Source organism: Lepisosteus oculatus, unplaced genomic scaffold, assembly GCF_040954835.1.
Source record: "Lepisosteus oculatus isolate fLepOcu1 unplaced genomic scaffold, fLepOcu1.hap2 HAP2_SCAFFOLD_63, whole genome shotgun sequence".
NCBI classification, from domain to species: Eukaryota; Metazoa; Chordata; class Actinopteri; order Semionotiformes; family Lepisosteidae; genus Lepisosteus; species Lepisosteus oculatus.
Window position 1 is genome coordinate 922,314 of NW_027168182.1, and position 22,787 is coordinate 945,100.

General features: G+C 49.2%; 3 non-coding genes across 3 annotated transcripts; 2 read left to right on the forward strand and 1 right to left on the reverse strand.

The window, feature by feature from the left end:
- Positions 1-15,357: 15,357 nt before the first annotated feature.
- On the reverse strand, positions 15,358-15,499 carry LOC138232368 (U4 spliceosomal RNA). The gene has a single exon (XR_011187100.1). It is a non-coding gene; the product is annotated as a U4 spliceosomal RNA (small nuclear RNA).
- A 509-nt stretch (positions 15,500-16,008) lies between these two features.
- LOC138232457 (U5 spliceosomal RNA) lies at positions 16,009-16,127 on the forward strand. Its single transcript, XR_011187186.1, has one exon. It is a non-coding gene; the product is annotated as a U5 spliceosomal RNA (small nuclear RNA).
- A 5,241-nt stretch (positions 16,128-21,368) lies between these two features.
- Positions 21,369-21,450, forward strand: trnas-uga (transfer RNA serine (anticodon UGA)). Its single transcript has one exon. It is a non-coding gene; the product is annotated as a tRNA-Ser (tRNA).
- The last annotated feature ends 1,337 nt before the right edge of the window (positions 21,451-22,787 follow it).

Genomic DNA, 22,787 nt, shown 5'->3' on the forward strand with positions numbered 1-22,787 from the left:
GCCCTGCGCGCCGCAGTTAGATTCCTCCGCCCGTCCTACTCCGAGCTGCACCTCGACTGGTTGGCCGGTAGCCAGAGGACGCCGTCACAACGCCCATTGGACAACCGCTGCAACAGAGGCTGCAACAGAGCCTGTCAGCTGGTTTGGTGTTCGTGCCGGGAATTCCAAATCCCAACACAGTGGATAAGTAAACCCCATGTTCTACATTGCGTCTCGAGAATGCAATTGTACCTCAACACAAGTTGTTATCAATTTAATTCATGAGTAATGTATTTACTTCCGAGTTTAGAGTAACAGTGGGTAATAACACTGATTAGCGATTTGGTAACCGAACGATATATATTGACATATATTCTCTGTTATATAATCTCTTTGTGTTTGCATCTCTTCGAGATTATATACCTTGTATATTGATAACCCTCACCGTAAAGTCTGCCGCTCGTATCCAGGCAGACTAGTATATGTTTGTTGCACAGTTATATTAATAAATGTATCCCGTGTATTGAACCCGTGTGTGTGCGTTGTTAGTTGTTCTGACGATTGATTTTCTAAAAGCCCCAACGAACAACCTCGTGATTACTGCTACAATTAATAATTGTCTCAGTAAACCCATCAAAACCACTACATTTAATGGCGTCCCTGGGTGGGCGGAGTTTAGAATGAAATGAGAATCAATCGCACAGAATAACTGATATTGCTGTGAGTTCAAGTTCAGCACAGCGCCGCGGCTTCTATACGCGAATACCGGGTGTGCTGATAACTGCGCAAAGAAATCCCCCTGTTTTCTAGCGTTTAGTGTAACGTGTGCTGATTGGAAATCCATCTGCTCGGGTGTTTAAATTCCATACTGTATTTTAGTAAAAGGAAAAAAAAAAGTAATACTCTTAACGTTTCTCTGACATAATGACAATGGCTGCTAAAATGTCTGAAGTGGAGTCGCTTATAAGTACTATTTCTAGCGACGACAATCCTGGTTACTGGAGCGGTATCGAAAAGTTGAACTTTGATGATATTGAGAAGCTGCAAGTAGATTTAGTAGCTAAAGTAGCGAACCAGCTTAACACAGGAGGGTCCGTGAACGCAGTTCAGGTCCTATCGAGTTTCGCCTTAAATCTAGCTAAACAGCTGGAACTGTCTTTGTCCGAGCTGACAAAGTTTCAAAAGCTTCAGGGAAAGCTAGAAAGATATAAGGCGGAGCGAGTTGAGTTGCTGGATATAATCAGAGAAAAGAGAGTGAAAAATGAGGAAAGTGAAGACAGGCTCAGGGAAGTTTTAGGTAAATTAGATGACCTGTCTGCTAGAGAAACTGCGGCTGAGGTAGCTAGGAGAGACCTGGAAGCGAGCTTGAAAGAAAAAAAAAAAGAAATTGAGAGTTTAAATGAACTCAGCCAGGAAAGGCAAAAGGAGTTAGATGCTTTTGTACTGGAAGCAAAACAGGCTAGATCCCACTTGCATGCCAGCCCACCTAGCAGTCCGGAGCGCTCACCCAGCGCGCCGGGAGGAGGTTTCTCCCGGCCAGGGTCTGTGGTTGGATCGGCATGGGGGAGATCGCCGAGTCTTGCGCGAGACGCAAGGGCGATGCAATTCAGGCAGAGACCCCCTTCTCCTGATCACGGCTGTCCCCCTGCCCGCGGAGAAACCGTAAAAGTTAACCTCCACTCCCTGAGGCAGTTAGCCAAAGATGTAGAAAGGTTTGACCCATCAGTGTCAGGGAATAATGTGGAAACCTACATCGATGAGCTGAGACATACTTTGCAGTTTATGCCCGGAGCGTCCGAACAGGAAAAGGCTTTGTTAGTAAGGAAAACTACTAGCCGAGCGGTACACGAGTGGATGTCCAGACAAGGACCGGAGGTCTGTAATAGCTTTGAGGAGCTGTGTCAGGCAATGATCGGAGAATTTTCGGCTTTTATCGATCCCATAGCTGCCGTGGCCGCTGCGCACCATATTAAGCACGAAAAAGCTGAAGCCCCTCGCGACTATTATGAGAGGCTTAGGCGCACTTATTTTGCAGGGCGGAATGAAGAGGGTTGCGAAGAGAACGTGAATTTCAAAGGTTTATTCATTGCTAATCTGCACCCCTCAGTCAGGAAAATGATTGTGATGCACACAGATGCAAAAGCGATGAAAATGGCTGACATTAGAAGGTTGGCTCAAAAAGCCTGGGGAGCTGAAGTCTCTGCTTCCTCAGAGTGAAAACCTGCTAAAACGGCCGTGTTCGCCACTAAAGCCAGCAGGGTTGACGACTCCCTCGAGCTGAGGTTCCTGAGCCCTATAAGCCCCGGCGCAAAATAGGCAGGCAGGACCGCACTAAGCGTCAGAGCCGCCGTGAGCGCTACGGGGAAGGCAAGGGCTCAGGCAGAGCCTATCATAAGACTGGACGAAGGGAGTCAACTGCAGCCCGCCTGGCCAGGCTTGAACAAGCCCTGCCTGAGAGATCAGGACAGGGTAAACCTTCCGCACCGAATGCCGAAAGTGTGAATGAGCTTAGGGGGACCACGCCCCTTCTCACTGGAGGAGGCGGGGATCCGTCCCAAGCCCCTCCCTCAGTCTATCTGATTGGGTGGGAGGGTTCCTGCCTGGAAGAAGGCTGTGACTCTGAGTTGGGCGCTGACCCCGCCCCTGAAGTCAAAGAAAAGGCAGGCTTCCAACAATTCTTAGGGAATCTCAGCCAGAAAGGCAAAGCAAGGCATATTTATATCAAGGTTTCTCTTGAAAACGTCTTAGATAGAGAAGCACTGATTGACACTGGGGCTGAAATTAGTTTGATGTCAGCCGATCTACTCAGCGAGCTCAAACGAGTAGCGAAAGGAAAAGGCATCAGACTTAAGGTAGAACCGTGTAAGATAGATATTTCCAGCTATACCCAGGATCATGCCAGGATCACACACCGAGTGTGGGTGGCACTTAGGTTCGGGCCAATGAACGTGGTGCATCCTGTTTACATCTCTAGGTTTAAAACAGAGCCACTACTCATTGGCCAAGACCTGCTTGACAGGCTGGAGCCTCTGGTGGACTGCCAGCGTGGAAAATTGTGGGCTCAGGTCAAAAACCATAAGCCTGTTGCACAGCAAAAAGGGGGATTCAGTGGTTATGCTGTGATCACACAGTGCCCACTGAACACTATAGCTGAGTTGGAGGTTCCTCCTGGTTCCTCTGGACGAGAATAAATGTCTCTTCTTGCTTTCCAAAACTACAGGGAAGTCCTGCCCAGGCCAGCACTCCCACGGTCTCCCAACTACAGGAGCAGTGCTCCAAGCAGCTGCTTGACCCGCCAGGTAAAGCACACCCCCTTTTCATCCCTGAAGAAGAGTGGATCTCCCTGTCCGGTAATGAATGGGAGTCCTTTCTGTGCACCCTGGTACCTCAGGGGGTCCAGGACTACCACCCCATGGTGGTGGGAGGGGGTCCAGGTGGCAGAAGTGCAGGTTGATGATGTAATTCTTAGCCTCAGCTCTGAGAAGTCCATAATCAGTGAAGGTCTGTTCGAGGACCTGTCGCGAAGCTGTCAGGTGACCCTGGTGACGCAGTCACAGGTTCTGTGGTGGGCACCCCCATCTCATAGGTCCATTTGGAGAAAAGGAAGCTGTGTAGCTTCCATCTCCATCGGAAAAAGGAAGTTTGCTCACTACTTCCTATTGGAAGTACCTATTGGTTCGACTGGGCGCCCAGCTGGACACAGTAAACAGTGTGCTGTGGACACGGGTGGACCCAGATGCCCACTCTCTAAGCGGTGACCCCGAGAACATTCGGTCAGGTCAGACGATTCCTCAGGCCTGCCAGGTAGTAAACGAATCGGACCTGATCGTTCCTGCGTCAACAGCAGGGTTTCCAGTACGCCTTGTCCTAAAGAAGGGACAGAGAATGGACGCTGAGATGGTTTTCTTCCAACCGTCAGCTCAGTTTATCAGACTGAACCTAGCAGTCTGTTGTACCCCCAGACTGGAACGGAATGGCCGAGCCACCTGCCTGTTGGTGCAGAACATAGCAAAACAAGATGTCAAAATCCCTGCTCGCACTGACATGGGACTGGTAATTGACAATGGTTTCTATGATTTCGAACTAGCCATCCCAGTACTGGGGCAGCTCCCTGGTCCCTTGGCCAGGGAGGGGGGAACCGAGCAGGTGTACTACACCTACCCCCGGCGGATGATTGCAATTATGCCAATAGAGGGATTCTGCAACCAGGAGGTGTGCAGGGTGGACCTTAGCGATAAGGATGAGATGGTTGTGTACACAGTACACGCAGGTGTTCCGATGGACCACTCAGCCGAGAGTACGACCCGGGATACCGCCATGCCGTCAAAAGCGGGGTTCCTAGAGCAGGTACAGGAACAGGTTGGCAAGGCAGATGCCCTGGAAACGGAAAGCCAGCGTCAGCAGCTGCGTCAGAATTTCCAGGATTTCCGGGAAGTGTTTGCACGGGACGCCTATGACTGCGGGGTGACGGATTTGAACACAGTGCGCATTCCAACGGCCCCTGGCGCCCGCCCAACCTATGTCGGGCAGTATCGCATTCCCCTCACGGCATACGAGTCCATAAAGCAGACGTTGGATGCTCTACTAGAGCGTCAGATCATAAGGGAGTGTAACTCCACTTATAACTCCCCACTGTGGCCGGTGCTGAAACCCAATGGTAAATGGCGTCTGACCATTGACTACCGGCAGCTGAATAAACAGGTTCCTTTGTCACGATGGCCAATGATCTACCTAGATCAGGAGTTATTCAAGGTGACAACAGCGAAATATTTCACCACAGTGGATGTGGCCAATGGGTTCTGGACCCTTAAGGTAGAACCAACAGACCAGTACAAACTGGCCTTTTCCTTTGGAAACAGGCAGTTCACCTGGAATCGATGCCCCTTTGGGTATTCCAACTCCCCAGTGGAGTTCAACATATTTCTGCACAAAGCCATGAGTGATGCAGCCGCCAGGGGCAACCTGGTCTATGTGGACGATATTCTGATGAGGAGTCAGACCTGGGAAGAACACATGGCCGAGATCAGGCATGTGTTGACCCAGCTCTCCTGTGCAGGGGCCAAACTGTCCCTGGCTAAGGGACAGTGGTGTAGGACCCAAGTGGAGTACGTGGGACTGTTGGTTGGAGCCCAAGGCATACAGCCACAGTCCAGCAGAGTCCAAGCTATCCAGAATATGAAGTCGCCCACTAACCTGTCTGAACTGCGCAGCTTTCTGGGAGTATGTAATTATTCCCAGCAGTTCATTGAGGATTACGCTGAAATAGCAAGGCCCCTCCACAAGCTGTTGCAGAAAGACGTGCCCTTTGAGTGGGGGCCTTCCCCAGAACAGGCTGTGATGGAGCTGAAGCGCAGACTCGGTAGTGCTTTACCTAGCTTGGCCTACCCTGACAAAAATAAGGTCTTCTACCTTGAAGCAGGGTTCTCAGAGCACTGCCTTGGGGCTGCTCTGAGTCAGGAATATAACCAAGAGCGAAGGGTGGTGGCATATGCCAGTCGAGCCCTGAGCCCAGTGGAGCAAAAGTTCTTGGACTGCGAGAAGGCCCTGTTGTCTACGGTCTGGTCGGTAGAACACTTCCGTAGTTATGTTGGGGGACAAAAGATCATCATCGAAACCTGCCACCAACCTGTGACATTCCTGCATAGCCAGAGACTGAAAGCGGGCAGGGTGTCAAATAGCAGGATTGTGGCATGAATGATGGCCCTACAAGGCTATGAGATAGAGGTACGTTATGCACAGAGCAAGAAAATGTACCTGGGACAGGGCCTGGCTTTGGGCCAAGTGTGTCACGGCTGTGACACTGACATGGAAGCTCCAGAAACAATTCCCGCTGCTGAGCTACCGAACAATCATCGGTACTACGATGAGAACGTGGGCCAGGGCTTACCCATGGCCTATGTTGACGGTTGCTCTTTTCGCCACGAACAGCAGGTGCTAGCAGGGGTAGGAGTAGTCTGGCAAGACAATACTCCCTGTGGGCCGACCCGCTATAAGCTAGGACCAAAGACTAGTCAGTATGCGGAAGTAGCTGGGGTGCTGATCACCCTCCAGCAGGCCAAATCTGGCGCCTTAGAGGGTGAACCCTGGCAGTTCCAGCAGGAATGGCTACCCCCAGAATTCGTGGCTGAGGTCAAGGCGGTCACCCGAAGCAGGGCTAGACAGGATGTCGGAGCTGACCCTCAATCTGTAGTGCTTGGGTCACAGGGTTTTAACACCGATCTTGCGGAAATGCAGAAACAGGACCCAGCAATTGGGCAAATGTATCAGCATATCGCTGACCCAGTGCGTCAACCTCTTTCGGAGCAGGTGCTGAGCCAGTCTCTGGAGCTGAAGGAGCTGGCAGAGGTGAAAGACAACCTAAAAATTATAAAGGGGTTGTTGGTTTGTGTACCAGTTGCACAAGGTGTCCCAAAGTGGGTAGTTCCCCACTGTCATCGGGGGGTCATGATCCAACACGCTCATGACGAACCCTGTGGGGGTCACCGGGGAATCAAGGCTACATACGACACTATCCAGCAGGTGGCATTCTGGCCTCACATGGGCCAAGACATCGCCGTGTATGTAAAGGGGTGTCTGACGTGTAGCCAGTTCCAACCATCACGGCCCTTGCACCGTGCACCACTCCAGAAAAAGGGCATGACATTCACCTGGTCCAATCTTCAAATGGACTGGGTGGGGCCACTGGTGAGGTCATCCAGAGGGAACAAATATTTCCTCACTGTTACGTGTGCATTCACAAAATGGATTGAGTGCCTCCCAGCACCCAAAGACACGGCAGAGACAACTGCAGTGCTGTTGGTGAACCATGTGTTCAGTCAATGGGGATTCCCCCTGACCGTGGACTCGGATCGGGGAACCCATTTCACAGCTACAGTAATGGCAACCCTGTGGAATATGCTTGGGGTCAAGACCCAGTTGCATATCTCCTACCACCCTCAATCCTCGGGCCAGGCAGAAAGGGCAAACCGAACGGTGGTTAGTATGCTCAAAAAGTTTATCTCGAACAGCAGTAGGGACTGAGACATTAAGCTGCCCCTGGTTCTGATGGCCATCCGAGCTACGCCCCATTGCTCTACGGGGGTCCCACCTTTTGAGATGATGACAGGTCGGAAGATGACTCTTCCCCTACACTGTCTTTATGGGGTGGAGGACCTGAGCACGACGGGGGCTGCTACGGCCCATCAGTATGTGTCAGACCTGCGAGGACATCTGCAGGCAACCTTTGCTTTTGCCCAGAACAATCTGGGAAGGAGTGCAGAGGGTAGGAAAGCATACTATGACCGAAAGGCAGTTAACCAGGAACTCCAAGTAGGAGACAAGGTCCTGTACTTCCAATTTGCCAAACCCACAGGGGTGGCCCGGAAGTTCTTACCCAGTTGGACAGGACCCCACGAGATTGTCGATAAGGTATCACCGGTAGTTTATCGAATTCAGATTGAGAAGGGAAGGCAATCTCTGGTCTACAAGTGGGTGCATCGCAACCACCTCCGGTTGTATCGCCCACCTCAAATGGCGCCGGAGAACACAGAATAGGGTTAAACGTCCAAACCCGATCAAAGAGGGGGGTGCCCCTTTGTAGCTGCAGGTAGTAAGGTACTGTACTGTAGGTCCTGCTAGGAAAATATATTCAAAATTATAGTGGAACTGTACCATGTGCCTCATCTATGTTCCAGAATGGGAATCCTAAAACTGCCACGGCTGGTCCTGACAGTACTGTGGATCGCCTCGACACAGCCCCTTGAAGTTGTGGAACCTGGTCCTCCTACCGGCATAGTCCTGCAGGAAACCATAGTCCTCTCCATGGAAATCTTTATGGTACAATCTTTTTTTTTTTCTTATAAAATGTACTTTATTCCGAAAAAAAAACACATCTCAAAAGGAAACATCTCACACGATAACACTCCACAAAATTAAAACATCGGCGGAACGGCGGTGATTGTCCGTTATCAATCCTTGCAAGGGTGGGTGGATTTGCGCTATTATGAGAGTCCCTCCAAACCCTACCGCTTGCTGTAAACCATTAATCCCTGTACAGGGTCCATAGGCCTTTCCAGAGCTCCTTTGCCGTGGGGAAACCCCATTTAGCAACGTCGCGCTTCATCCTCCTCCTGAGGTCCGCCAGGATCCTCTCTTCCAGCTCCCTCGCTCCCCACTTGTTGTTGTGCCGGATGAGATTGTTCCTCGCGTCCCACAGGCCTTTCTTTGTGAGGGACAGCAGCAGCCACATCAGGAACTGCGTCCCCCTGTCCAGTCCGGTAGGTGCCAGCCCCAGCAGAATGTACTGGTAGCTGAGCACCGCATTCGTTTCCAGGAGTTGCATTATGTTGTCCATTCTGCCCCACACCGCCTTGGCGAAGGGGCAGCTCCAGAAAACGTGCTCCTGAGTCTCCTCGACGAAACACGTGTCCCGGGGGCAATGCGGATTCCTGGAGATCGAGTGTCTGTAGAGGACCTCTCTGGTAGCCAGTCTCTTGTGTACGGCCATCCAGTTGAGGTCCTTCAGTTCGTTGTCCAGTTCTTTCGACCAGATGCCCCCTCACCTCTTTGTACAGAGCTCTGTGGTTGGTGCAGAGCTCTGGCTGTCTCGTGGCCTCGTACCTCCTGCTCCACTTGACAGCGTGGGTGTAGAACTCCGGTCGCCTCTCTGCCTTGGGCCCAGTGTTTGACCACTGGACCAAGTGCCTCATCGGGATGGAGAGCCACAGCCTGACAAAGTACTGGTACTTGTGGCCGATGGGCTCCCGCAGCGCCCGACAGAGGTTGCAGAAGAAGATGCAGTCGAGTTTCAGGGGGAAATGTGGGACATCTCGACCCCCTTCCTCGACCGGCTGACACATCCGGTTCCTCGTGATGCACTCGTACCTGCCGCCCCAGACGAAGCCGAAGATCATCCCTTGCAGCGCTCGTCTGAGTCTGGCCGGCAGCGGGTACACCACCGCCAGGTAAACCAAAGCCGGCAGGACGTCTGCTTTCAACACCATCACTTTCCCCGTGTAGGACAGCGACCGCGTTTTCCACAGACCCAGCTTCGCGTTCACCTTGGCGATCCTCTCAGTCCAGTTGTTGGTCTCGTTGTCCCGGCTCTGGAAGGAAACCCCAAGTATTCTGAGGGGCTCCGTGCAGAGCTCGAGACCCTCCGGCGCCGTCGTCCTGTGCTTCCAGGGCCCGAAGAACTTCAGTTTGCTCTTTCGGTGGTTGAGCTTCGACCCCGAGGCTCTGGAGTATTGCTCCATGACCTGCAGGGCCCTCCTCAACCCCCTGTTCGACCTCAGGAACAGCGTCGTGTCGTCGGCGTACTGGGAGATCTTCAGGGTTTCCCCCGCGCCTCCCGGTATCTCCAGGCCGTCGATGACAGGGTCCCGTCTCACCGCCTCTGCTAAGGGCTCTGTGAAGAGAACATAGAGAAGGGGTGAAAGGGGGCAGCCCTGTCGTACTCCGGATTCCTGGGGAATGAAATCCCCCAGGTTTCCGTTCACGTTCACTCTGCTGCCCACGTCAGAGTACAGAATCTGAATCCAGCGGCTGAAACTCTCTCCGAAACCGAAGCGTTCCAGCACCCTGAACAGATAGCTATGGTTCACTCTGTCGAAGGCTTTCTCCTGGTCCAGGCTGACCACCATCATGGGCACGTTCCGGTCCTCGGCCCAGGCGATGGCGTCTCTGGTCAGCTGGAAGTTCCAGCTGACGGATCGCCCCTCCACCCCACACGTCTGGTCGCTGTGGATGATGTGGGGGAGGGCGGTTCTCAGTCTGCCGGTCAGGAGCTTGGACAGGATCTTTACGTCCACGCAGAGCATCGTGATCGGCCTCCAGTTTTTGAGGTCGGCGGCGTCTCCTCCCTTGAAGAGCAGGGAGATGACGCCCTCCCTCATGGTGTCTCCGAGTTTCCCCCGGCGGAAGATCTCCTGCGCCACTTCCACCAGATCTGCCGCCAGGGTGTCCCAGAAGCAGGTGTAGAATTCCTTGGGGAGTCCGTCCGGCCCCGGCACCTTGACATTCTCCATGGACAAGAGCGCCGCCTTCAGCTCCTCGGCCGTGATCGGACCCTCCAAGTCCTCCCTCACCTCCTCCGGTACTCGTGCCGTTAGCCCCTCCAGAAAAGCGTCGCCTGCCTCCACCTCCGTCTGCTTTTCTGAAAAGAGCTCCGTGTAGAAAGCGGTGGCCGCCTCTACTTTGTCGCTCTCGTCCAGCACTTCCTCTCCATCTCCCCGTCTCAGGCTGTGGATCACCCTCTTTTTCTGGGCTCCCCGGACCTGGTTGAAGAAATAGGAGGAACAGGTTTCATTATTTTCATAATGCTCCCTTTGTGCCTTGACCAGGAAAGCCTTGGCTTTCTCCGTGTGCAGTCTGCGGAGCCTCTCCTTCAGGTCCCGTGCCAGGGCTGAATTGAAGGCTCCTCCCCCGTTAGCCGAGCTGTACTCCTCCTCGAGGTACCTCTGGAGTCGTGCAGCTTCCTTCCTCTCCCTGGACGCCTTCCGTCTGCAGTACGTCTGCGCCAGGGTTCGGGTCCTGTCCTTCACCGACTCCCACCATTCCACCACGGAGCTGTAGCCGTCTCTCAGATCGCCCCAGCTCGCGTAGTCTTTCCGGAACAGTGCCCTGAAGTCGTCTTCCTCCAGTATCTCCCGGTTCAGCTTCCAGTACCCACGACCGAATGCCGGCAGGCTGGTGTTAGCCACCACCGTCAAGCGCTCGTGGTCGGAATACCACGCCGGGGACACCGTCGCTGACTCCAGGGAGCAGGTCGTGTGCAGGAAGATGTAGTCCAGGCGGCTGCACACTCCCCGGGAGTTTTTCCAGGTCGTTCCGGCGTCCTTAGGGCGGCACCGTCTGAAGCCGTCTACCAGGGAGAACTGCTTGAGTAGCGACTCCAGCTCTGCCGAGCTAGCGTCGCTCCCCTTCTCCCGGTCGACGTTGAAGTCCCCGCCGAGCACCACCTGTCTGTTGGTGGTGCAGCAGCTGGCCAGGTCAGCAAACACTTCCTTCCGAAAAAAGGGTTCCGTCGGAGCATAGACGTTAATCGCTCTCAACTTCTGCCCCCTCCAGTCGATGTCTGCGACCAGGATCCAGCCCTGCACCACCGAGAAGGAGGAAACCAGCGTCATCTCTGGGTTTCCGAGGAGGATTCCCACTCCGGAAGAGTGGACCCCTCCTACGCTCCAGCATGATTCTCCCTTCGTCCATTCCCTGGTGAATGTCAGCTTGTCGCTTTCATCCTTCAGGTGGACCTCCTGTAAGAAACAAACTGAGAAAGACTTTGAGGCCAGATCATGAAAGACTCCCCGTCTTTTCACCGGGTCTCTCAGCCCTCTCACGTTGGTTGTTAGGAAGGTTAGTTTCACAGTCATGATTAAAACTAGTGAAAGTTAAACCTCCTCTCTGTACTTACAGTAGAAACTTGGGAGTCTACATCTTGGCACTGTTTAGCCTAGATGTAACTCCTCTCATTCGGGTCCTGGGGGGAATATGCTGGGCTCCCTCCAGGTTTCGCTGGGGACTAATAAGTAAACATGCTGGACAGGTCCAGCCCTACCATCAGTCCGGGCTCCAGGGCGGCTTCGAAATAATCCTCGTCGTCCTCGAGGATACTCTCCGCCACCGCTTCGGGAAGGCTCCTTTCTTCCCTTTTTCCGGGAGTTTCGGGGGCCTCCAATTTCTCCTGGGCCTCGGGGGAGGGGGGCTCCAATTCCTGGGCTGCCTCTACCTGTTGTTCCTGGGCCTCGGGGGAGGGGGTTCCGACTTCCTGTGCTGCCCCTTCCTGTTGTCCCTGGGCCTCGGGGGAGGGGGTTACCTCTTCCTGGGCTGCCTCCTCCTTTTGTCCGTGGGACTCGGGGGAGGGGGGTTCCGTTTCCTGGGCCTCGGGGGGGAGGGTTTCCATTTCCTGAAGCGCCTCCTCCGGTTGTTCCTGGGCCTCGAGGGAAGAAAGTTCTGTTTCCTCTAGGACGAGGAAACGGTTTTCCCTTACCACTCTCTTTTTATGTCCTTCCGAAGGTGGATCCGCCCTGGGTCTCTTCTCCCGCTTTCGCTTTCCCTTTTTGCTGGGAGTTATGCAGGGCCCTTCCTCCGGTCGGCCATCTTGTCCCTCTTCCTGGCGGCCATCTTGTGGCACCGATGCGGCTGGGGGTGTGGCCTCGGCAGTTTCGGTTCTCAGCGGGGGAGGTGCGGGTTCTTTGTTCTCAGCCCTCTCCCTTTGTCTGGAGACCGGTTTCTGCCTGCCGGCTTCCACCACCTGCGCAAACGAAGGTTTGCTTACCTTGCATTGGCGAAGGAGGTGTCCCTCGGCGCCGCATCCGTCGCACTTTTTGGCTGCCCGGCAGGTTTTTGCCAGGTGCCCGTCCTCATTGCAGTTGTGACATCTGACGATGTCGCATGTGTTTGTCTTGTGGCCGGACTGTCTGCACTTGCTGCAAAAATCCGGCATCCTGGGGTAGTAGAGGTACCCCCTGTCGGCTCCGATGTTGAAGCGAGCCGGGGGGTGCTGGAAGCCGTCGACGCCTTCTGGGTCCTCTTTCAGGAGGACTCGGTACTGGCGTTTGCCGTACCAGACGCCTTCGTCCCTGACCTCTGTCGGTTTTCCCACCACGGTTACATACCTCCTTAGGTACGCTGTTACCCGTTCCGCTGGTACGTAGGGATTGTATGTGCAAACCGTAATGGTCCTCTGATTCGTCTTCCTCATAGGCTCCGGCCTGAAATCAGAGAAACCAGGGTGCTTACCTTTCTCCCTGATCAGTCTCGTTGCCTTTTCGTACGATGCGTCCGTAGCCATGTAGGCCTCCATGTATCTCTCTGCGTTGTTGTCCTGGAGGCAGTAGAGATCTCCGGCCACCAACTGCAAGATCCCTCGCAGGAAGGTCATAAAGAAGGCCTTTGCAGTCGGCATCGGCTCTGTCTTCTTTGTCCAGTGGAACCGGATCAGTGTCCTCTTGTCTGCCATCTCTGAGGGAGAAAGAGGGAAAAAAAAGGAGGGAAAGAGAGAGAGCAAAAAAGAGCTAAAGGAGCAGCGAGGGAGCCCTGGCCTTTGTCCTTGTGGGCAAAGCCCAGCTAGGTGGAGGCGCAGGAGGAGAGAGAGGAGAGCGGAAAGTGCTTCCGGGTCTCAAGGAAGAAAGCAAACACCGCGGGCAGGCCACGTGTACCTGCTCCCAGCCAAGAGGCCAAGGAGGCAGAGAAAGCGAGAGAGAGAGGGAGCGGATAGCGCTTCCGAGTCTCGAGGTGGAAAGCAAGCACCGCGGGCAGGCCACGTGTACCTACTCCCAGCCAAGAGGCCAAGGAGGCAGAGAGAGAGGGAGAGACAGAGAGCGAGAGAGAGAGGGAGCGGATAGTGCTTCCGAGTCTCAAGGAAGAAAGCAAGCACCGCGGGCAGGCCACGTGTACCTGCTCCCAGCCAAGAGGCCAAGGAGGCAGAGAGAGCGAGAGAGAGAGGGAGCGGATAGTGCTTCCGAGTCTCGAGGTGGGAAGCAAGCACCGCGGGCAGGCCACGTGAACCCACTCCCAGCCAAGAGGCCAAGGAGGCAGAGAAAGAGGGAGAGAGAGAGAGCGAGAGAGAGAGGGAGCGGATAGCGCTTCCGAGTCTCGAGGAAGAAAGCAAGCACCGCGGGCAGGCCACGTGAACCCACTTCCAGCCAAGAGGCCAAGGAGGCAGAGCAAGAGAAAGGGGGAGGGGAGAGGAGAGGAGAGAGCAGAGAGAGAGAACGTTGCTGCCGGATCCCACCCAGCTCAGCTGCTGCTTGGCCTTAACCCCCTAGGCTCAACCTAGAGCGATACCAGCCTCACAGGCTCACACAGGCTCACACTACGATACTGCCACTGCGCAAAGCTGACGGTTGCCAGGCAACCGCGGGGATCCTATGGAAATCGTTATCGATTGTCTCATGGCATGTCGTTGCGGAAACGCTTCATATTTGTCGTCTTCTTCTTCTTCTAGCTTGAGGTTTTGAAGAATTTCATGACAGACAAGGGCTCCGTCGGGAACAAAGGGCGTTGTGAGAAAACCGTTGCTTATTTTCAGCAGCAGAAATACAACCCTTTAAATACAAGATGACAGAACAATGACGAATGGCATGCCGGGAGGAACTCATGCACTACAGAGAAAAGGGGGCGGGCACGTACAGTTCACATTCAAGCCACAAGTACTCTTCTCGGATGTTACACAAACAAATCCTAACGTCTTGAAAGCATTGCAGCATGTTTGTGTCCCACTTCCCGTGGCTGCAGGATGACTGACACGAACGGACAAACACAATCTGTGGCGTTTAGCGTGACATAGTCTTGCAGGCATCGTGCTGTCTCACTGCAATACTATACCGCTGGAGGAAACAGTCCATCTGGCCATGAAACTCATTTGAACGTCTAGCTACAGCAACTAACAATATCATGATTTATTCAGGATGTGTGGAATCAGCACGTCCCGGAGACAGCTTCCAAAATCGTGAGCATTCTCTGGTGGTGTCCTGCAGGGTGCCTGTGGGCGTGCGTTGGTGGTATAGTGGTGAGCATAGCTGTCTTCCAAGCAGTTGACCCGGGTTCGATTCCCGGCCATTGGTTTCAAATGCTGTCATGAGCCTTGGATTGTGACTAGCAAAGCGAAGCCTTTTGAAAGAGCTAAAGCACTGCAAAACGGAATTGAAGGAGAATCTTACAGGGGATTCTGAGCGGTGTCTGCATACACGCAGTCCGATACGGGTGCTGAAAGCTTGAGCTGCTCTCAATGTCATGCTGCCTTTCCCCGGAGTAAATCTGTTACATTGAAAGAATGCTTCTGGCAGGTTCAAAAAGGGACCCTTGTTAATTGGAGAAATCAATGATTTTGAATGAATTCTGTATGCGTTAAAGGACAGATATACACAGAAAACATGCAGGACACTGCTCATGATTTTTCCCGAGCCGAAACACAGTGCGTTTTTCCAAGCCATTTGACAAAGCCCACCCACTGAAAACTGCAGCAGATCGTGTAAAGACGTTCAACTTTGTAACTACTGCACGCACAGGAAGCAGAATAAATTCCTCTTTTCAAACTGTCAAAGGTTTGCTTTGCGAACGCTGCAGGACATCGCACAATCTCTTTTGAACGGGGACAAACGATTTCTTATGGGGTGCAGTAAGTACAGACGTTTAAAAAGCTCCACTCATTCCGACGATGCAGCATGAAGAAGCGCAACCTAACGTTTGACAGAAAAAAGCCGGGCGCCGCTACGAGCAATATGAAATCAAACTGACAGCACACGGCGTTTCGCGCTGACTCAAAAGTGATCTCGACAGACGCTGTTCTCTGCATAACGCTGAAAGAGCTAAAGAGCGTTTCTGTTGAGACGTAACAAGCTCGTTTCTTTCTACCATGATGTCACCATGACCAAATCTGTCTTTAAACACCTTGCTCAGTCTCTGACGAGACTGTCAAAAATTGCTTTCGCCGATTGTATTGCAAACCGGCGGAAGCGGGATATTGGGAAAAGTTTTCAACTAGCAATAATCGCGCCTCGGCTAAACCTCACAGGCTACGATACTGCCACTGCGCAAAGCTGACGGTTGCCAGGCAACCGCGGGGATCCTATGGAAATCGTTATCGATCGTCTCATGGCATGTCGTTGCTATAACGCTTCATATTTGTCGTCTTCTTCTTCTAGCTTGAGGTTTTGAAGAATTTCATGACAGACAAGGGCTCCGTTGGGAACAAAGGGCGTTGTGAGAAAACCGTTGCTTATTTTCAGCAGCAGAAATACAACCCTTTAAATACAAGATGACAGAACAATGACGAAGGGCATGCCGGGAGGAACTCATGCACTACAGAGGAAAGGGGGCGGGCACGTACAGTTCACATTCAAGCCACAAGTACTCTTCTCGGATGTTACACAAACAAATCCTAACGTCTTGAAAGCATTGCAGCATGTTTGTGTCCCACTTCCCGTGGCTGCAGGACGACTGACACGAACGGCTCGTTTGTAAGGCCAGGTGCATTGCCAACCACGACCGGCAGGGCAGAGGCTTTGAAGGCTTTGAAGGCGGCCTGGGCTCCTGCAGCTGCGCAGCCACGCACTCTGGTTTCTCTTCATCTCGTACAAATCTTTCACCTTTTACTAAAGATTTCTGTGGAGAAGAGCATGAATGAGTTCCATGCAATTTTTTTGCTTTTGTAACCACAGATTACAAAGTAAATACCCAGACAAACGCAAACGCGTTTTTAATAAAATGCTTTCATTCATTCAACAGAGAGAGAGCGTAAAACCTGGGTGTAACAGCTGTTCCTTTTTCTGATCACTCGCTCTCTGGATAAACGTCTCGCCTGTCCAGTTCTTTGTTTTCCTAATTTGCCGATTATGCCTGCTGCGATCCACTCCTACCCTCACACCTAAAGAAGACTATTTTAAATTTCTTTGCGCATCCTTAAGGTGATATCACATAAAGGTGATATGTAAAATAATGTTTTTATATTGTTGTTATAGAGAAACATGATCAGATTTTCCCCGGTTCAGAAAAAAAGATCTAAAGTATACTAGTTAAGGAAAATAAATCTAAACGGGGAGAAAGCTATGCTGAAAGTTTATTAAGATACTTAGAAGACATAGATATAAATTAATTTTAGTCAACATTTTATATATCACCTTTAAAAGTGGAATCTCAAAGCAAAGTAAATACCCAACACTGATTGTACCCATCTGTCATGCTAATAAAACACCTTGAATTGAATTGAATTGAGGGAGAGAGGGGGGGAGGGCGAGCGAGATAACCAGGACGCAAGGCAAAAAAGATACACTCCACAGGCATTCACAACAGCAACATATAAAACGTTTGCACATATAGTTAAGTTATTACTTGGTTTTCAAAGTGCAATGAAATACAATATTGTTGTTGTTGCTGTTCTTGTTGTTTTTATCCTGTAAAGCATTTTGAGAAGCCACCTTTAAAGGCGATATATACTGTAAAAGGGCTGATTCTTATGGAATGTGTTCCGCCGGGGATTCAAATTTTTTTTTATTTTTTTTTTAATCGCGTATCTAAGGAAATCTCAGTTTAACTTTGTTCATGAACAAACAGTGGCATGTTACATTATTATTAGTTTTTTTGTTGCACAATTCAAATAGAGAAAAAAGAGCTGACTGACAAGATTTAAGATGTGGCTGTCAATGTTGGATTAAAAAAAACACATCGCCCGACGTTTGTTTCATTGCTTGAAAAATAACTTTATTTCGAGAGACTGGATAAGTAATTCAAGTGTTTTTTTTAACTTCCTGAAAAACAACTAACAATTTATCTATATGTGCAAACGTTTTATGATATGTCACTGTTGTGAATGTCTGAGGACATGTGCTGGCTGGACAGGAGGCTCTACTGTACACAGAGAGGGGCGGGAGGAGGGGACAAGCCGATACATACTCTTAGAGTTTGATAAATAGGGAATATAATGCAAAAATATAGTACTAAAAATAAGATACACTCTACAGACATTCACAACGGCGACTGTCAGAAGATAGGACACAGCGGCTCAGGCACCTGCTGAATGGAAAAGGGGCACTTTAATGTTCTGTATGGCTAATACTAAAGCCAATACTTCAATACTTTAATATTCTTTTCTGTATGTTTAACAATAGTGGGTACTGGCCTAATTCGTCCCTGCTCCCGTTGTTAGGTGTTAATGTGTTGTTAAGTGTGAATTTGTACCTGTTTCCCTGAGGTCTGGCTTTTTTTCTGGAAAACCATAACTCTGGTCTTGTCCAGATTGACTGTCGGCGCCCAGGTCTGACAGTGCTGCTCCAGCAGTGCCAGGTTCTGGAGCAGCCTCTGTTCTGTGGGCGACAGCGGGACCAGGTCGTCTGCAAAGAGCAGGAACTCGATTTCCATTATTAATGCAGATCAGTAAATCAAGGGACAAAGCAACTATTGCGCCCGGGTCCTCAATGGGCTTTGACGTGCTAATGCGTTGGTTTAACAGTCCGGGTGTGGCAAGCCTCTAATGTTTAACCTTTAACTGTTTTTCCATCTACTGTATTGCTTTGAGATGCCACTTTTAAAGGTGATATGTAAAATAAAGTTTTTTATTATTGTTATAGAGAAACATGATCAGATTTTCCCTGGTTCAGAAAAAAAGATCTAAAGTGCTACACCTAACTTTCTTAATTCGATGTATTTAAAGCAGTGAACTACTGTAGGTGTAACATAACATTCAGAAATACAATCGAGAATAGTTTTGTGGTGTTTGTTTAGATGAAACGTTCCTAAAACGTATAACGTAACAGAATTAAAGACGATTAAAATCTGTAATCTTTCCACTTGTACTGTATGTAAGGATGGTATCAAAAAGTAATCTTAAGTGGTGAGAAAGCTGTGCTCAATGTATTTAAGGGACTTAAAAGTAAAAGGTGATGCTTCATATTGCTTGACTAATTTTAAAAACGAAGTTATAAATGCAGTTATAAATCCCTCGGTGCCGCGCCGGGTGTAAATATCAAAACATACATTCGTCCCGGGCAGAGGCCGAAGAGCGCCCGGCTGGGGTGCGCGGGGAAGAGCAGGATAGGAGTGAAAGGCGGGGTTTAGGAAGGCGTGCAGTCTGGGCAGGTATAGATTACACTTTTCTAAAACGTATTTGAAAAATAAAAACGATAACAATCTAATCCTTCCACGTTTGATCCCAAAATCCCAAGAAATATAAATCTAAACGGGTAGAAAGCTATGCTGAAAGTTTATTAAGATACTTAGAAGACAAAGATACTGTATCAATTTATGTTGCATTAGCCTGATTATGATTAAAAAAACACATATAATTAAACACGCGTTTACGATTTAAATCAAAACACGATTTAAATCAATATAAATGTTTATATTGTAACGCATACTGTCCAGCCTCCATTTCTCTATAAAAATTTACTCTATCACACACACACACACAATAGAAGCAGGAAGCAGAAGCAGTGACCGTTGTCAGAAGGGAAGAAGGTGACTATTCATTGTTATCAAAAATGACTTAGAATCGATCATGTTGTGATATTTTGAAATATAAAAGTCAATTGATTGTCCATAATATTGCTATTCTATTTTTTCGAAGAAATGTTTGTTAAAAGAAAAGTCCAGCACCAGCTGGATTTGAACACACAACCTGTGAGTTGGTAAATGCGCACGTAGACCAGTAGGCTACAAGGGAAGTCGCATGAAGATGGAGGCGAAACAGCCCTACACAGCCCTGTCGCAGTACACGAATATAATCATATCGTTATTAAATTCTTTAGATACGCGATTCCATATTATATCAGCAGAAAAGCTTAAAACTACCACTTTTTCACACGCTATTTCACATGCTAGTTAAATACTTCGATGCTTAAAATCGTTAGGGAGAAATGGAATACCGGTGTGTATTTTTCCTTTAAAGTACTGATTCCTGGAATCTGACTGGCTGACACCCTTCTGAAGTGGTTCCATAAAATCTGGTATACGGAAAAGAAAGCGTTGATAAAAAAAGCCTGGATTCTCATGTATCTCATACAAGTATCTTTTAAAACAGTCTTTGCTGTGCTCTTGAGGATCCTTGTGATATTTTGAGCTCTAGTTGAATGATAAGTGTCGCATTTTAAATCATTTTCGTAGTTAAAAATTATGAAACGCCCTGTTAAAAGCAAGGGAGTTTTTATGCCCGTTGAAGTAAAACAAAATGCCTGACAAAGTATGGCTTGGACAGATTCCAAGTGCTTGTACAAATGTGCTAAAGAAATTATACTTTGAGTATACAGCTTGTCCAAAGTCATTCATTATTAATACTATTAGTAATATCTTCGGTAAAGGCTTTGATGCATAAATATTTCTGATAAAGGTAGGTTGTGTACTTCTGTCCAACTGAGCAATCTTGCTTTCATAAAATATACCAACATTTTAATGACTAATGATTAACATGCTGTAATACACAGTTCAAAATTAAAAGCTCAAATGCTGTACATGAGAGGTTAAGCTCCCCCTGGCGGTTTTACAAGGTGACGCCTGATAGTTTCCGGCATGATGTCAAATGACACGATTAACCGCGTAATACCGCGTGATACCGCGATACACCCACCGGGGTATGCCGCCAAATACCCCACCCATTTTGAATGGCTGCATCTGTATACAGTACAGTTTGCATACAGTACTGTGTTTATGTTCCTAAACTGATCTCTTTTATGAGCAGGTGAAAGGCATGGTGAATAGGAGATTTTCAAAAATTACTGTGCTTTGCATGATTGGAAACAAATGCGTGATTGCAAAATGCTGTGGTGTTACTTTTACAAAGACGGTCGATGAAAAAAAGAATGTGGACCAGGGCAATACTTTGAGTTTACAGCTTGTCCAAGGTCATTCATTATTAATACTATTAGTAATATCTTCGGTAAAGACTTTGATGGCGACAGCTCAAACATGAGAGGATGAGCTTTATTAGCTCCACCTTGTGGAAATTCCGGATACTATTATTTTAATTGCGGTACTATAGGAGAATTTACGGTAAGTCGTGGTAGACTGAGTAAAGCGCACCGCAAAATATTGCGGTATCGCCCGCTTGTTTTGAATGGCTGCATCTGTAAACCACAGCTTAAAGAGGAGCACCATCTCAGTGCCATACTAATGTAAACGAAGTAATACTAAGACATGTTCTTATGGATTTGTCTTACCTTGAGATATGTAATTGGATTTCAGGATTAACTTCCACATTCAATGTACTGGTGATTCTTTGCCTGGTCAGTCCTGGGTGGGAGACCTCCAGTGAACAATTAAGCTTGCTGCTGGAAGTGGTGTTAAGAGACTCTTAGGATCTTCCAGAGGTGTCTGTCCAATAGCACTAGTTGCCTTAGAGCTGGCTCAAACATTGCTCAAGAGTCTACCTTTCACAGATGCGCAAAGATGAATGATGGGGGTGCACGCTTCAAGGAGCCTTCCAACTGTAGGGACCGATTAGAGACGATCCGTAGCATGTGTTTGTTTCCATATACGCCCCGTGTCTCAATGGTAGGACAGAGTCAAATACTGCCTCGACACGTAACAGCGTTATATTAAACCGCAGGACTTGAGGGCTGTTTTGTTTGAATGTTCAAGGCATTGGTAAGAGCGTAGGTCAAGGGCCATTGGTGCATCTCCTGTAACTGGAGTAAAAATGCTATTCAAAGTGCAGTGACTAAAATCGTCGTCCACATGTCTCCGTTGTTGATTGCTTTCTGTCTAAGAACGTTCTGTTTTCATGTCCGAACGGGGAGACTTTATCATTCCAACTTGAAGCCACCCTTAAGTCCTCTGAGGTGTGTGTGTGTGTGTGCTTGCACGTATGGCGTAAAAGGTTTCTTAAACGGAGAGCGAACTTGAAAAAAGTTGCCTCCGCTGCCGCCGCGGCCTCGCACTCCCTGTTCGATTGTAGCAAGAAGGCAGCGGCCACGGTGCTCGCTGTAGTCGTGGCCGAGTGGTTAAGGTGACGGACTTGAAATCCGTTGGGGTCTCCCCGCGCAAGTTCAAATCCTGCCGACTACGGCGTCCTTTGCATTTGGTTGCGTGCGTGTAAAAGGACCAGCGCCGTTTCGTTTTCGCTGGGACCTTTAACACTCTAAATCGCCTGGACCCGCAGCCTGTGAAATCGATTCTTCAGCACCCACGAAGGACGCTTTGCCGCTGGACACAGATAACGATGCTTTTCTGCAACGAGCTTTCCAGCTGAATTTTCTCGGCAGCTCCGTACTGAACCTGTTCTCCATTGCAACATAGCGGAGGCTCGTCACGTCTATAGCAGGGCTGTGTAGGACCGCATACGCCACAGTGACTTGTACACAGACCACATGAAAGGCAAGCAAAATACACTTTTAAAATTCCAAAGACTCACAAGGTCAGAGGAACAGCGATGACCTGAACAGATCTGTTACAGAAGTCTAGGTTGACCTTTTTAGAGCTGTAATTGCATTTTTGTTTAATAGAAGATCAAATCTACTCGCATGTACCAGCACCTTACAATTTATTGATGTTAATTCTGTTTAAGTAATAAGATTGCTAACGATGTTGGACTTTAGCCGGTGTTTTTTAGAACAAATTGCTTACACTTCTGTAAGGAATACGCAGTACGTGCCTTTGTCAGTCATTGCTCACCATACCTGTAACTTTCTTATCTAACTCACTTCCTCAAATGGTGAAGGTCCACAAACATAAATGAAAAAAAAACCCTTGTTGTAGATGAGGTGCACAAAAAAACAGCCCCTGATAGTGTATAACACATTTATACTATTGCAGAGACACATGTAACATATATATATATACTGTATATATATATGAAACAGAAATAGAAACAGAAACAGGAATCGCTTACTCACCTGGAGAATCTCTGTAGGAATATCTAGCATTTATCAATGGAAATAAAAGCTGCTATAATACAGTGCATGTTCAAACTCAAACCCTCAGCTGCTGTTCTTGTTTGTTTTGGGACAAATTGCAACTGAGCATCGCATGAGCCGTTACGTACCCTTATCTGTTAGGGAATTTCAAGGGAGGAGTTAGGTCAGAATGGGTAGGCTGCAAAACAACAAGTAAAGATTTATTCCAAGATGAAACGTTGTGGCGGTTTTCTTATCTTTTCAGCATGGACTCAACTTTTACGTGTTCCTTATATGCTATATATGTATATATTAGCACCAATGTCGTTCTTAAAAACTAACATGAAATTGTCAGGGACATTCAGCTATATACAAAGACGAGACAGACAAAGTAATAATTCTGTATTAACGTGGCCTACATATTGACGCAATGATCGAACTAACTGACATGTTCTGATTCAGATCCCCTGCAGTTCATGCCAATTAGAACAATAGCAATGCTGAGTCCTC